Source organism: Haemaphysalis longicornis, unplaced genomic scaffold (assembly GCF_048455015.1).
Source record: "Haemaphysalis longicornis isolate Haplotype H1 unplaced genomic scaffold, Haemaphysalis longicornis Haplotype H1 scaffold_3, whole genome shotgun sequence".
Taxonomy (NCBI): Eukaryota; Metazoa; Arthropoda; class Arachnida; order Ixodida; family Ixodidae; genus Haemaphysalis; species Haemaphysalis longicornis.
This window is the reverse complement of record NW_027526335.1, coordinates 213,294,554-213,307,748: the sequence shown is the minus strand read 5'-3', so window position 1 is coordinate 213,307,748 and position 13,195 is coordinate 213,294,554.

Sequence of the window (13,195 nt, the reverse complement as noted above, 5' to 3'; positions counted from 1 at the left end):
TGCGCCAGTAAAGATCGTTTCCCCGAAGTCCGGTGTCGATCAGGAACCCAATCGCCCGGGGTCCGGTTGATTTGGCAGGAGGCCGGCAGGGCGACGGTGTTGAAGTTCTTGGAGACGGCGGTCGAATTGACTAACTCCAGGCGTTGAGGTTGATTAAGTGAAACGAAAGTTTATATACAGCTATTTACAGTAGGGGAACTGGGTACATGAGTAGTAAAAGGAAAAACTTCGAACTTCAGCTAGACGCTAGCTCCGAGTGCGCACAAATCACTCGAGCTCCTCAACTTCGTCTAACTCTCCTATTCTCAGAGCGTACACAAACCGCTCGAGAAACGACGGCCGAGACTCTGTCTCGCCGCAAGATCCGTCTAGTTGCCCGGTACGGCGTTGTACCCTTAACCTCCGACGCGATCTTAACCTCTAGCCTAGGGGGCTCACAAATCCCACCCTAGCTTTAACGGTCGAGACGCCTTGTCCCGCCGGGAACTGCCCAGCTCGGCACTCAGACAAGAACGATTTCCAACGGCCAAGTTCGGCCTTATAAAACCTCGAGATCACCCTCTCTCGGGAACGTCCCTGTAGCTTTCGTACACGCGCGAGGGAGTGCCCAAATTCACGTAGACAACTGTCACTCAGCCCGCCACGGAATATTTAACGAGTCGCCGCCATCTTTAGGTCAACGGACCGCTCTCCGGCCAGCAGGCGCGTACGACCCCGAGGGGTGAGAGCGAAAGACGCGACTGTGCGTCATGCTGACCGGGTCGCGTTAGCAATGGAGACTCGTGTGGCGCTCGCCCCGACTCCGGTAATCCCACCACCTCCGTGCGCCAAGCAGACGTTCCCGGAATCCGGCGGCGCTGTCTGCTTTCTCAATGGGGGATTATCCCTGTGGTATGCGGTGGGCCAGACAATCCGTCTCCGGTGCACGCCGCGACGAATTGGCGACGGCTGCAGCGTAGAGTCTATAGTGCTGAGCCACCAGACAGAGCGGCGGGTTCTCACGTGCAGCTCGGGCGCCTGGCCGCTAATCTCATAAGTGGACCTTACACGGACCATAAGCCTCTGGCGTACGTTTTCCGTACACACTCCTCCAAGTACGTCGCACGAGAACTCCGTCAGCTCGCCTATATTTCGGAATTCACGACGGACATTCGGCACATCAAAGGTACCCACAACGAGGGTGCTGACGCGCTTTCACGCATTACCTCCATCGGCAGTGCTGCATCTGCTGTGGACTGGGTACGCCTAGCTCAGGCGCAGATTGAAGACCCTGAGCTGCAAGCACTGCGGTACCACTCGGGTTCCCTTCGTCTACAACTTGTCCCTCATCCGTTCGTGCCTGGCTCACTGTGGTGTGACATGTCAGCGGCGGCGCCTCGACCATGCATTCGTTCCGGCTGCCTTTCGTCGTGCTGTGTTTCACTCGCTCCACGACATCTGCCACCCCAACATCCGAGCCACGCAGCGCCTCATTACACAGCGGTACGTCTGGCCGAGCATCAACACTGACGTCCGCCAGTGGGCCCGTTCGTGCCTCGCTTGTCAGACAGCCAAGGTGACCCGCCATACGAAGACCCCAACGCAGCCTTTTTTGCCACCTAGCTGTCGCTTCGACCACGTGCATCTTGATTTGGTCGGACTATTTCCTCCCTCCCGTGGCTGCCGGTACATTCTCACAATGATTGACCGCTTCACCCGTTGGCCCGAAGCCGTACCAATTCCGGACATCTCGGCAGAAACGGTCGCGAAAGTCTTCGTTTCGACATGGGTTTGCCGTTTCGGCTGCACCGGCATTGTTTGAATGTACTCTGTTCACTTCCCTCAGCCGCTTGCTTGGCACTAAACACTGCCGCACCACCGGATACCATCCCTGTGCCAACGCCATCGTTGAGCGGCTCCATCGTCAGCTAAAAAGTGCTCTCACTGCCCGCCTGAATAGAGAGCACTGGGTCGATCACCTTCCTGTAGTGCTTCTTGGCCTGCGTGACGTCTTTCGTCGCGGCCTCGGCTGTTCAACTGCTGAACTTGTCTACGGCGCACCTCTGCGGCTTCCTGGTGATTTGTTCGTCCCTACGGCCTCCTCGCCCCAGCCGCTTGAGTACCTCCAATGCCTGCAGGACTGCATGCAGCACCTGCGACCAGTCCCACCTCGGTCTTCTAACCACCGCATCTTTGTGTATCCCGACCTGGCGTCTTCGACACACGTTTTCCTCAGGCGGGATGCTGTAAAGGCACCTCTTACCCCCTCCTACGATGGGCCGTACCGTGTCCTTAACAAGACCCAGAAGTCCGCCACCATCCTCTTGAATGGCCGCGAAGAAGTCGTCTCGTTGGACCGCCTCAAACCGGCCTACCTCGAGACGCCACCCAACGAACTCCGCGCAGACATCGCAGGCCTAAACACTCCACCGTGCGCCCCCAAAACCGACGCCCACCTGCCTCGCCGTCGCGTAATGTTCGACATTCCGTCTGGCCGGGGGGCCCTGTAGCGCCCTCTTTTTGGCGCTTTTTAGCCGGCGCCTTGGCGCCGGCTATGAAAGACGAGAATAAAGAAACGAGCGGCGCGTGCTTGGTGCGCTAGCACGGCACGGGCAGTTCGATCCCGTAAGCCTGCCGCGCTGGTACTTTCTCTCTTGCGCTGCGCAGCGACCCCGCGGTACTGGACATTCTAAATCGCGTGAAACGTGTTGTGAACACGTATGATGCATTTCCATCACATGCGGGTATTCTCAATGAGCGTTTGGACTGACGCTGGTATTCGATTGCGTCAGTCCACTCGCTGAAGGGACTGTCGCTTCCATCACGTCTTCATCGGAAGATCTTCTTCTTCAAGTCAAGCACGGAGGTATCGTCAAGCAAAGTCAAGTGAAGGTCGAGAGCGAGCGATTGACTGATCCGGCGCCGTGCGCTCCCCCGCTTATATTCCCGCTTTTGAAAGGAGAGGAGCCGGGGGGAGAGTCGCGCGCATGCGCACGCTTGCGCGCCGGAGCAGATGCGAACGTAGGCGAAGCGCGCGCACACCAGGTGTTGTTATAATAATGAGACGGAGCGATAGCGCTGCGCACAGCTGTCGGAGAGAAGAACGGAGGAGAGTTGCACATGTGCAGTGAGCGTGCGGATGCCGCGTCAACGGAGGGACATACCCGAGAGCAAGCGATGCGTCGCATCTAATAAAAGTTGCAGTGGCACTGTCATGGCCTCAGGTCTCCTCTTTTAGTATGCAGCTTCTGGCTGATGCTGCATGTCACTCGCCTCTGCACCAATCGCGCTCTGCTTCCCTCCTCTCCCCAGCTTCTTGCACCCTCTCCTCCATTTGGGTGAATGAAGTGACAGCGTTAGTTGTTTTCTGACGTGACCCTTTGGCTGCTAGCGCAGTAAAATGGTCAGCAGTTGTTATTTAATGTAAAGTAGATTTAGTGGCATCGTTCATTCCCCTTCCTTCAAGCTCGAAAATTTTGGAGGGAGGACTGGGGACAGAACAAGTTAAATAAGTATTACACAGTTTCACTCAAACAGGTTTGCCCCTAGCTGTCTTTTTTTCTACATGAGATTCTTTCACTAGGCCGATGGGATATCATGCCCATGACCCCACTAAAGGTATTATTTTTGTCCAATCGAGCAGAACACCAGGCACAAAAGGAAATGCACGTGTTGAGCAGCCAATTGATTTCTTTATTGCTTTATTTGGTAACCACAAAAAGTGCTTTCAGTTCGTTGATGCAAGGTCTGTTCCAAACTGTGCCAAGACGAACGCTGCGTTGTGCTAATCGTACCCGTTGGAGCCACGTCCCAAGCAACCACTGGACGTCCGTCGGTCGGCCACCGTACGTCCATTCCGGCTCTAGCGGACGTCCGTATGACGTCCATTTTAGTGCCGATGGATGTAACATGTACGTCCTTGAGACGTCCGGTTTTAAGCGCGAGACACATGGACGACTGGTGCATGCGATTCGCAGGCGACTGATCCGCCAAAACCGGTCCTAACAATAAATCGTAACGATCAGTCGCATGCGAATCGCATGCACCGGTCGTCCATGTGTCTAGCGCTTTAACACTTCTGTACGTCCAGTCGGACGTCAGAAATCGGATGTATTTCAGATGTTCAGTAACAATTTCCAGAATTGCATAACGAGAAGTTCCTACAATGAATACTGGAGTGCACGAGGCCAACACACTACCGGGCAGACAGGCATACATGAACACAGTGAACTTGCTTCACATGATTCTTTAGCGGTTCTCCATTCTTATATATCCTTCTCCAAACAGATAACCGTTGGAGACGGTGAGCTGCTTCAAAAAAGTAAAAAGAATTAGTCTCAATTTTATAAATATGCAGATGAAACTTGCAATATACAAGTCGGGGTGCTGATGTACAAAATCTTTTTAGTTGAAAAGCGAAGTAGCTTTTCCGTTTTTGCTTTTAAATTCAATTTAAGTCGGTATTTGATGCTTCGATTTGATGATCCATTGGCGAATGTCATTCGGACTTGTACATCCTTGTATGAATATATACGTCCGAAACTGTACATCTAAACATGGACGTACAGTGGCCGTCCAAGCTGGTCATTGGTCGTGCGGCTGTATTGCAGACGTCCGACGGACGTCCGTGGTTGCTTGGAATGTAACTGCTGGTAAGTCGCATTTGATCAATACAAGAAGTCGGGAATGGCGATGAAGACATGCGCTCTCGACGAGACTGAAAAAAAAATCACGTTAAAGTTAAGCATGTGAATATGCATACACATTGCAATATTTGGCATTCTTGGTCACTATAAGCAATAACGGATGCCGCGTGTTAGCTGATGCGTGTTTGCGGACGCATGTTTGCTAATGACTGCGTTTTGTACCGCACAGTAACTAATGTATCCGATCAAATTAACCTCCAATGTGACCTTAACCAAGTACAATGTTGGTGTGAACACTGGCAAATGGAACTTAATCCTAACAAATGTAAACTTATGTCGTTTCAGCGTCGCCATAACCCGCTGACCACTTCCTACATAATTTCTAACACTAATGTTCAACTTGTGCAATCATACAAATACCTTGGCCTAACTCTGTGCAGTGACCTAACTTGGACTGAGCATATCCGGACTATCATCGCGGATTAAATTACTAGCTTATCAATCCCTCGTAAGAAGCAAGCTCGAATACGCGTCGTCAATTTGGAACCCACACCACGCGTATCTCATTACTGCACTCGAATCACTTCAAAACCGGGCTACTAGATTCACTCATTCCTCAAATGCCCATCACATTAGCGTGCCATCTTTAAAAGTAGAAATTGGTCTGTCCCCTCTGTCTTCCCGCCGCCGCATTGCTACCCTTTGCTTGTTTCATAAACTTTTTCACAGTCCACTTGCAATCGAACCTTACATCTCCCCCCCATTTCGCAGATCACATCACATTGGCCATATCTTTAAGTTACCCGTCAACGTTCCCGCACCGTTACTTTTGCTGCCTCATTTTTTCTTCGTCGTGCAGCAAAAGACTGGAATGACCTCCCCCACCATATTGCAGCAATCACCTGTCCATCAACATTTATGCATAGCGTCACAAGTCATCTTTCAAACTAATTCATGGCTTTTTTGTACGTTTTTTTTGTAACCCCACCCCTTATGTAATGTCCCCCCGGGGACCTTTAAGGTAATAAAATGAAATGAAATGAAATGAACGGCCAAGTTCAGGTTTTCCCGTCGTGTTCCCCGCTAAGTTTGTGCACACTCTGCGTGGCTCTTGTTCTGACACGCTCTTACCATTTCCCCATGTAGTAGAGCACAGGCAAAATAAAAAAAAAGTCTTATGTAATATTAAAATTTTGTTTAAATTTCACCATGTCAAATTTCCGGCTAGTTTGATATGCGGTTCCATAAGATTATTCACCCATCTTTAACACGTGTTTCCCGCGTCCAAATCAATTTCGCCTGCTTTCGCTATTGAAAGATCACCTACCCGCCCGAGCAAAGACTGAAAATTAAAAAAGGACAACTACTGTGCAGGACACGCAAGACTGCTTTCGTGTGAGTGCTAACACATATAGGTGCCCTGCGCGGCGCCTGTCGGAGTTGTTTGCAATTTGACCGCATACGCTGGGGCCGTAAACAACATTGGGGCCATATTGCTGAGGTAGTAATCGTTCCTCGCTTCAACCCCCTTTGCAGGAGCCACGCAGCCACCACACCACAGTCTGAAATATCTTGTTGTGAAATATCAAATTTGAGTATCAAATATCTTGTGAAATATCAAATGTCTGAAATACCTTGTTGTTATCCACCCCCCTCCCCCTAAGTAATGCCCGCTAGGGCCTTTAAGATATCTGAATAAAAAATGTCAAAGGCAGACACAGCTGCAAGATAAACGCAGCCCATTCTGAAATCACGCGTCTCCTCATCATCAGATTGTAACGTCAGCCCTAATGTCAGCCCAACACACGCCCTCGCCTCCCCGTTCTGCCACTCCGCCTGCAGTTCTTGACAAAGGAATGCCACCACGAAAGTGAAAAAAAAAAATTACGCGATGCTCACATCTTTCTAATAAATGCGAAGGCTAACGTCTGGCAAGACGTTATCTTAATTGTTCTGCTCTTGAACTTTATGTTGAACTTTGGGGCTGCGCCTGTGACATGACAAGTTCCCCAGCAAGCTCCCTCGGAAGCTTGTGAGAAACCTCCTGTTCGCCCCCGTCGGAGCCCAAGCAACCACGCGCATCCGTGGAACGTCCGAAAAACAGCCGAAAATCCAATGCCACGTTTGGACGGCCACTGTTTATCCACTGTACCTCCATGCTTGGACGTACATTTGAGGATGTACAGTGGACATCCAACAATGAATGTAAAAAAGAAATACATTACTATGTCCGAAGGTCATCCGCCCGCGTACGTCCAAAGTTACCACAGAGCGTCAAATAATGGTGGAAATTTAATACAAAGCAAAAAATTACACCATCTTCCCGTGGGGAAACATGAGGAGGATGCGAAGCATCATAGGGGTTCTGTGTAGGTTCCATTCTGTTGCCGTTATGTTGTTTCATTTATCGGAGCACGAATGGGAACGTAGTGTGAACCCCCATGTAGAGACAGAGAAATGTAGAGACAGCGAAGAGACCGACACCGGCGTTACCTGATCGAACACCTCCTGGTTCTCGTCGTTGTTGTTGTTCCTCGTGTAGTGGCACATACCCACGTGGGGGATTGGCCAAGAAACGGGGTGGATTTTTGGGGCTAAAGCGCCCACCTCATGGCGCTATATAATCAGGTTCTCGTCTTTCTTTATTGCGTGCTCACGCTCCTACTCCGCTGTCCGCCTTCTTCGTCCTCTTCTCTGGTTGAGCTGCAAGGCGCGTGGCGCTTCCCGCCGCAGCTTTCCCACGGGAAATTCAACATCCTCCTCTAAAGTTTTCAGTTCGTCGTTTCCGCTGACGTTCAGCTTATCGTGCCTTCGTGGTTCAGTAGCTTCTTGACGTAGTTTGAATGAGTCAAGGACATAAGGCGCGTTCGTAGCACTTGCTCCTGTCTCGGTTTTGTAGCGCAGTGGGAAGAGCGCCACGTACCTCCCGTTGCGGCCAGAGAGTAGTGGGATCGAGACCGGGCGCCGCTAAGTACTTCTTCTTTTATAGTGTAGGGGGAGAGGTACGGATGGACGGACGACAGACGACAGAGCCGAGAGCAAGAGATGCTTCGCATCTAAAACAAGTCTACTCAGGTTTTCATTGATTGATTGATTGATTGATTGATTGATTGTGGGGTTTAACGCGCCGACGCAACGCAGGCGATGAGGCGCGCCGTAGTGGAGGGCTCCGGATTAATTTCGAACACCTGGGGATCTTTATCGTGCGCCGAAATCTCGTACACACGGGCGTTTTTGCTTTTCACCTCCACCAGAAAAGCGGCCGCCGCGGCCGGGAATCGAACCCGCGACCTCGTGCTCAGCAGCGCAACGCCTTAGCCACTGAGCCACCGCGGCGGGTACTCAGGTTTTCAATTTAAAGGATTTTGTACATCAACACCCTGACTTGCATATTGCAAGTTTTATCTATATACTACTAAAGTTAAGCTTTCTTTAACTCTTTTTAAACATTTGTAACTTTTTTGAAGCACCTCACCGACTCCAACGATAATCTTTTTTGGGAAGGGTATAAATATAAGAATTTGTTTGCCGCGTTAAGACAAGAATTTCCAGTGCGTACTGGCGCTGCCGATGATGATGATGCTTAGTGGCTTCCCCTTTGTAACGGGGTGGCGTTGCACAGCGGCCTTAGTCGCAACGCCACTGTACAATCACCTCGCCAAAAAATTAAAAGAAAATACTTTAACGAAATTTTTGTGCTAGTCTTACTTCTTTGTTCGAATGTCTTCCCAGATTGTTCTCTGCTCTTTTCCCACCAACATTCTAACCTTCTTTTACTAACCTCTACTGCTGTCCAATTCACTTTTCCGCTAACCTTGATGCCAAGGGCTTCCGGAAGCTGGATGGACCCATCACTGAGGACTGGACGGATACTTTTGCACTCCGTTACAACATGTCGCATGGTTTCTGGCTCATTTCCGCAGCCTGCGCATAGTTCTCCCTGTACCGGCTCGCGGATAAGCGTTTTCGTCCACAAGCAACCCGCCCGGGTTTCAAAAAGCAATGCACTCCCTTTGGTATTATCGAATAATTTTTCCCTTGTGATCCATTGCTTCCCGACCGGTGCACCACCTGGCGGGCATTTCTTGGGGACTGCATTGCGAGCAGACGACGCCGCAGTCACACGCTGTTGTTCCGTGCCGTGCGTGGATATCAGACGTCCCAGTAGCATCTAAAATCGGTAAGTGTCATTTATTAGGTATGTCAGCAGCGCGAAGTTTAACAGTGCTTTATTTAAGCAGAACTTTCAAAACGTCCGAGAGCTGTCAGGTTTGCCCATAAATTCCGTTCTCAACCCGCGGCGCTAAGGCGGCGTGGTGCACCCTACCCACGCTTTGTCCTCACGGGGGTTGCCTGGGAGGCTACATTTCGCCGCGCCAGCAGGGCATCATTCTCTGTTAATTTTATTGACGGGAAGCCAACAAAAAACAACCCGACACATATATGCTGCAGCACGGGTACGCGAAAAAGGCGAGCCGAAAGCGAAATAGTAGCGTCGCGGTGGCGGAGCATGCCCGGTCGCGTCGGCAATTAAATTGCTGCTGGCGGTTCCCGCCCACCACCGGAACGGAGAAGTTCTTTTGAGCAAGCGAACGGCCGTGAAAACTTGGTGTACCTAATACGTTGCTCCTGCGTTTGTAGCAGGAAATAGTGTTATGCGGCGGCAAATATGTCTCCTGCGAGGCTGCGAATGCCTGCTACGCACGCCCAGAAGTCAGCGGTTTGGTACATTCAGCGAATGCCTAGCTCTGGTCGCGCGGTAGGGCAAATTTATAAGTATGGCATTCTGCTGCCGGTGCGCGAACGTGAGTCGCGATACTTAAACCAGGCCATGATATATTCGATTTGCCTGTGCAGGTCGTAGACGTTACATGCTCATAAAAGTAAAATATGTTTTAACAATATCTTCCAGCGCATAACATGATATCTGCCGCCGCATAACATGCTTATAAACATGCGTAAAATGCATAACATGACCAAAAAACTTTTGCGTTTCAGCGGCGGGTGGGAACCGCCAACAGCAATTTAATTACCGACACGACCAGGCGTGCTCCGCCACCGCGACGCTACTACTTCGCTTTCGGCTCGCCTTTTAGATGCAAAGCATCCGTCGGCGTCCGGCGTCCGCACCTCTCCTCCTTGTCTTCCTCTCCACGCCAGCTGTGATAACGCCGCTCTCCTCCTCGCCGCTCCTCCTCGCCGCTCGGCTCGTCTCGTGCCGGCTCACGAAGACACCGGCAACACTGTCGCTCCAGGAGCCCTTAAAGGGGAAGCGTGCTGTCTCGTGCCGGCCCAGGAAGACACCGGAGACACTGTCGCTCCAGGAGCCATCTCATGGTTGGGGCTATGTCCCTCCCTTGTTGTTGCGCCGTCGACACCCCCACTGCGCATGCGCGTCTCTCCTCCATTCTCCTCTCCTCCAGCTGTATAAAAGCAGGTGCGCGCGCTGCGCGGCGTTCAGTCTGCTCCGAGACACCGCCTGCGCCGGGTCTGCTCCGCACTAAAACCTACACGTAACCCCCATGCTTTGCATCACCCCATAGTTCCCTTCGGGGAGATGGTGCAATTTTTTCGCGTACCCGTGCTGCAGCCTATGTGTGTCGGATTGATTTTTGTTGGCTTCCCGTCAATAAAATGAACAAAGAATGCCTCCAGAGCACAGAAATGTGCGATAAGGATTGAGCATGAGGGTGAATAAACAGCGCTTCCAAAATCAGTGCACGACCGTACTTGCCCTCGCAAATTTGCTAGGTTCGAAATCTTTCCGATTCAGCGCGACAAACTCATTCGCGGCGGCCCTCAAGGGACGCCGGAAATTTGTGCAGCGAATAGACTCAGCACATGCAGACACTTGTTTTCTCGTGGTGCACTTCGCACGTTTCTTGTACAGGGTGTTGCGACGATAATTGGAACACTTTAAAAAATTTTCCTGAGCGAACCGCCGCTCTGTTCGCGCTTAAACTTGCCACGAAGGTCGCAATTCGTGGTCTATTTTGTTTGATACCGGGAGCAACGATGGTACTTACCTGTGTATTTCGAAAATAACGATTTTCGCCTATGGTAAAATGGCAGCTGATTTGGACGTGCGAGCCAGCGCAAGTTGATGCTGGAACGACGGAACCACCTGCAGAGTGAAACGCATGTTTGGGATTCACGTACTGAGCCAAATGGTGCAGCAGACGATAAGAAAATTCACCTAGAAATGAGCTAGCAGACGATCAGAAAACCCGGGTTTCGGGCTCGCACGTCCAAAATTTCGCCGCCATTTTCCCATAGGCAAAAATCGTTTTTATTTATTTTCAGGATAAACAGGTAAGTACAGTCGTTGTTCCCGGTGTCAAACAAAATAGACCACAAAATGCGACCTTCGTGTGAAGTTTGAGCGCGAACAGAACGGCGGTTCTCTCAGGAAAATTTTTTAAAGTGTTCCAATTACCGTCGCAACACCCTGTATGGGCACTTTGCGCGTGCACTCATTGTTGTTGCAGCCAACAACGTTCGCCGTAGTGACGCCAGGACGAGCAGATTCTTTACATCGAAAGTAAAGGCAATGGCGGCAACCTGCCCAGAATTAAGTAAATAAACACCAATTGGTGATAAAAAGTCGGGCGTCCTGCTGGCGCGGCGAAACGTAGCCTCCCAGGCAACCCCCGTGAGGACAAAGCGTGCGTAGGGTGCACCACGCCGCCTTAGCGGATTGAGAACGAAATTTATGGGCAAACCTGACAGCTCTCGGACGTTTTGAAAGTTCTCCTTAAATAGAGCACTGTTAAACTTCGCGCTGCTGGCATACCTAATAAATGACACTTACCGATTTTAGATGCTACTGGGACGTCTGATATCCACGCACGGCACGGAACAACAGCGTGTGACTGCGGCGTCGTCTGCTCGCAATGCAGTCCCCAAGAAATGCCCGCCGGATGGCACACCGGTTGCCGCAAAACGGCCGACTCGGCAAAATTCTGGTCTTAGCCTGCGCGGTAGTGTGTTTATGTTGTGCGGCATAGAATTCGTTGGTGAAACATATTGCCGCGAACCATACATTGGGTTTGTTTATTTTTATGTTTTGTTTTTTTGCCGATCGTGTGCGCAGGGCTCTATTACCTGTGTGCCAAGGGAAGGGCGTGTTTCATTCTTTATTTCTATGCCGCACGTGTTATCTGTTCTGATAGAGAGAGCGTGTGGAACTAACGTCAACAGCCTAGAATAATCTTGTTTGATCTACAGTGTTCTGAATGTACTTAGACGGTTCTAGAAACACTCGCGCCCAAAGATAAATACTGCCTGCGGAGCAGATGCCGTGGCATTCGAAATTCCGACGATCGCCTGCGCACGTCCCTTTGCTGACTGCTTCTTCGCCGCCTGTGTATTCTTTGAGTTAGGGGAGCGCAGGTTCGCTCCAATAACATCGTTTTCCTTGAAAACAACTGCGTCGTCTTTGGCTTCGTGACAATATACTTCTCGGTAACAAAACATTCGTGATTCTATAATTCTCACTGAACATTCAAAATACAACCAATTTCGGACATCCTACCTATGGACATATGGAAATGTTTAATCCGGGTCGGCTTTGAAACAGACGTCCTGCGGACGTCCTCTAGAAGCGGCATGTGCGTACGTTGGACGGCCGATGGACGTCCGGTGGTTGCTTGGGGGTTTCATGACACGAGGGACCCAGGTTAGATTCCGACCAGGGGAAGCGTTTCTAATGTCTACCCCCACCCCCGTTTTCATTCCAGTGAAGCATCTAGTCGGTGTTGAGGTGAAGCCGCTCCTGTGCTCCTACTCGCCACCGCCTACCCCTATTTCACAAGTTAAACAATCGGCTGACAACGGTGGTAGCGCCCTTATCAGCTGACTGCGGAGAATCAACGCAGGCGTGAAGGGGCGCAAAAACGACCGAAAAACCACTTCCACCTCTGCCGCCTCAAATTTCACCTCCCCGAGTGCGAATTCCTCGCGGTTGAAGAGAAACTTTGTCGGTCGGAACGCCGGTGTCACGAGCCCATAATCCTAAACCTTGAAAGGCTTTCCGAACGACATTTTCCCCGGCGGATTACGTGGCTGTGGTGTTTGCGGCATCAACCGGGGAGACCAAGACAGTCTGAAGCATTTATACTAAGAAGGTACATCAAGCAGAGGGGGTGGCCATCGCCCTGGCTATCGCGGACCTGGCCTTTACAACGGTGCTGTGTGACTCCCGCACATCAGTGCTGAACTATGCCAAGAACAGGGTGTGCAAGGCAACGGCGGACATCCTGCGCAAGACGGAAGACAACACGACAGTGGTATCAATCAAATGGTTCCCGGCCCACGTGGGCCCACGTGTCTCGATCAGGGGGAACGAGAACCGCAACGAGACGGGCAATGCAGCCGCGCGAGGACTCGCGAACCGCGCGGCAGCCAGCCAGGCCGACCCGGAGTGGAGACCGTTCGACATCAGCAGAGATACAATGACCAACTTCAACAATATCGTGAAGTGGTATCGACTGAATAGGAGAACTATGCCACCCCCGCACCCGGGACTCACCCGCGCGGAGGCGGTGCTTTACCGACAGCTGCAGACGGGA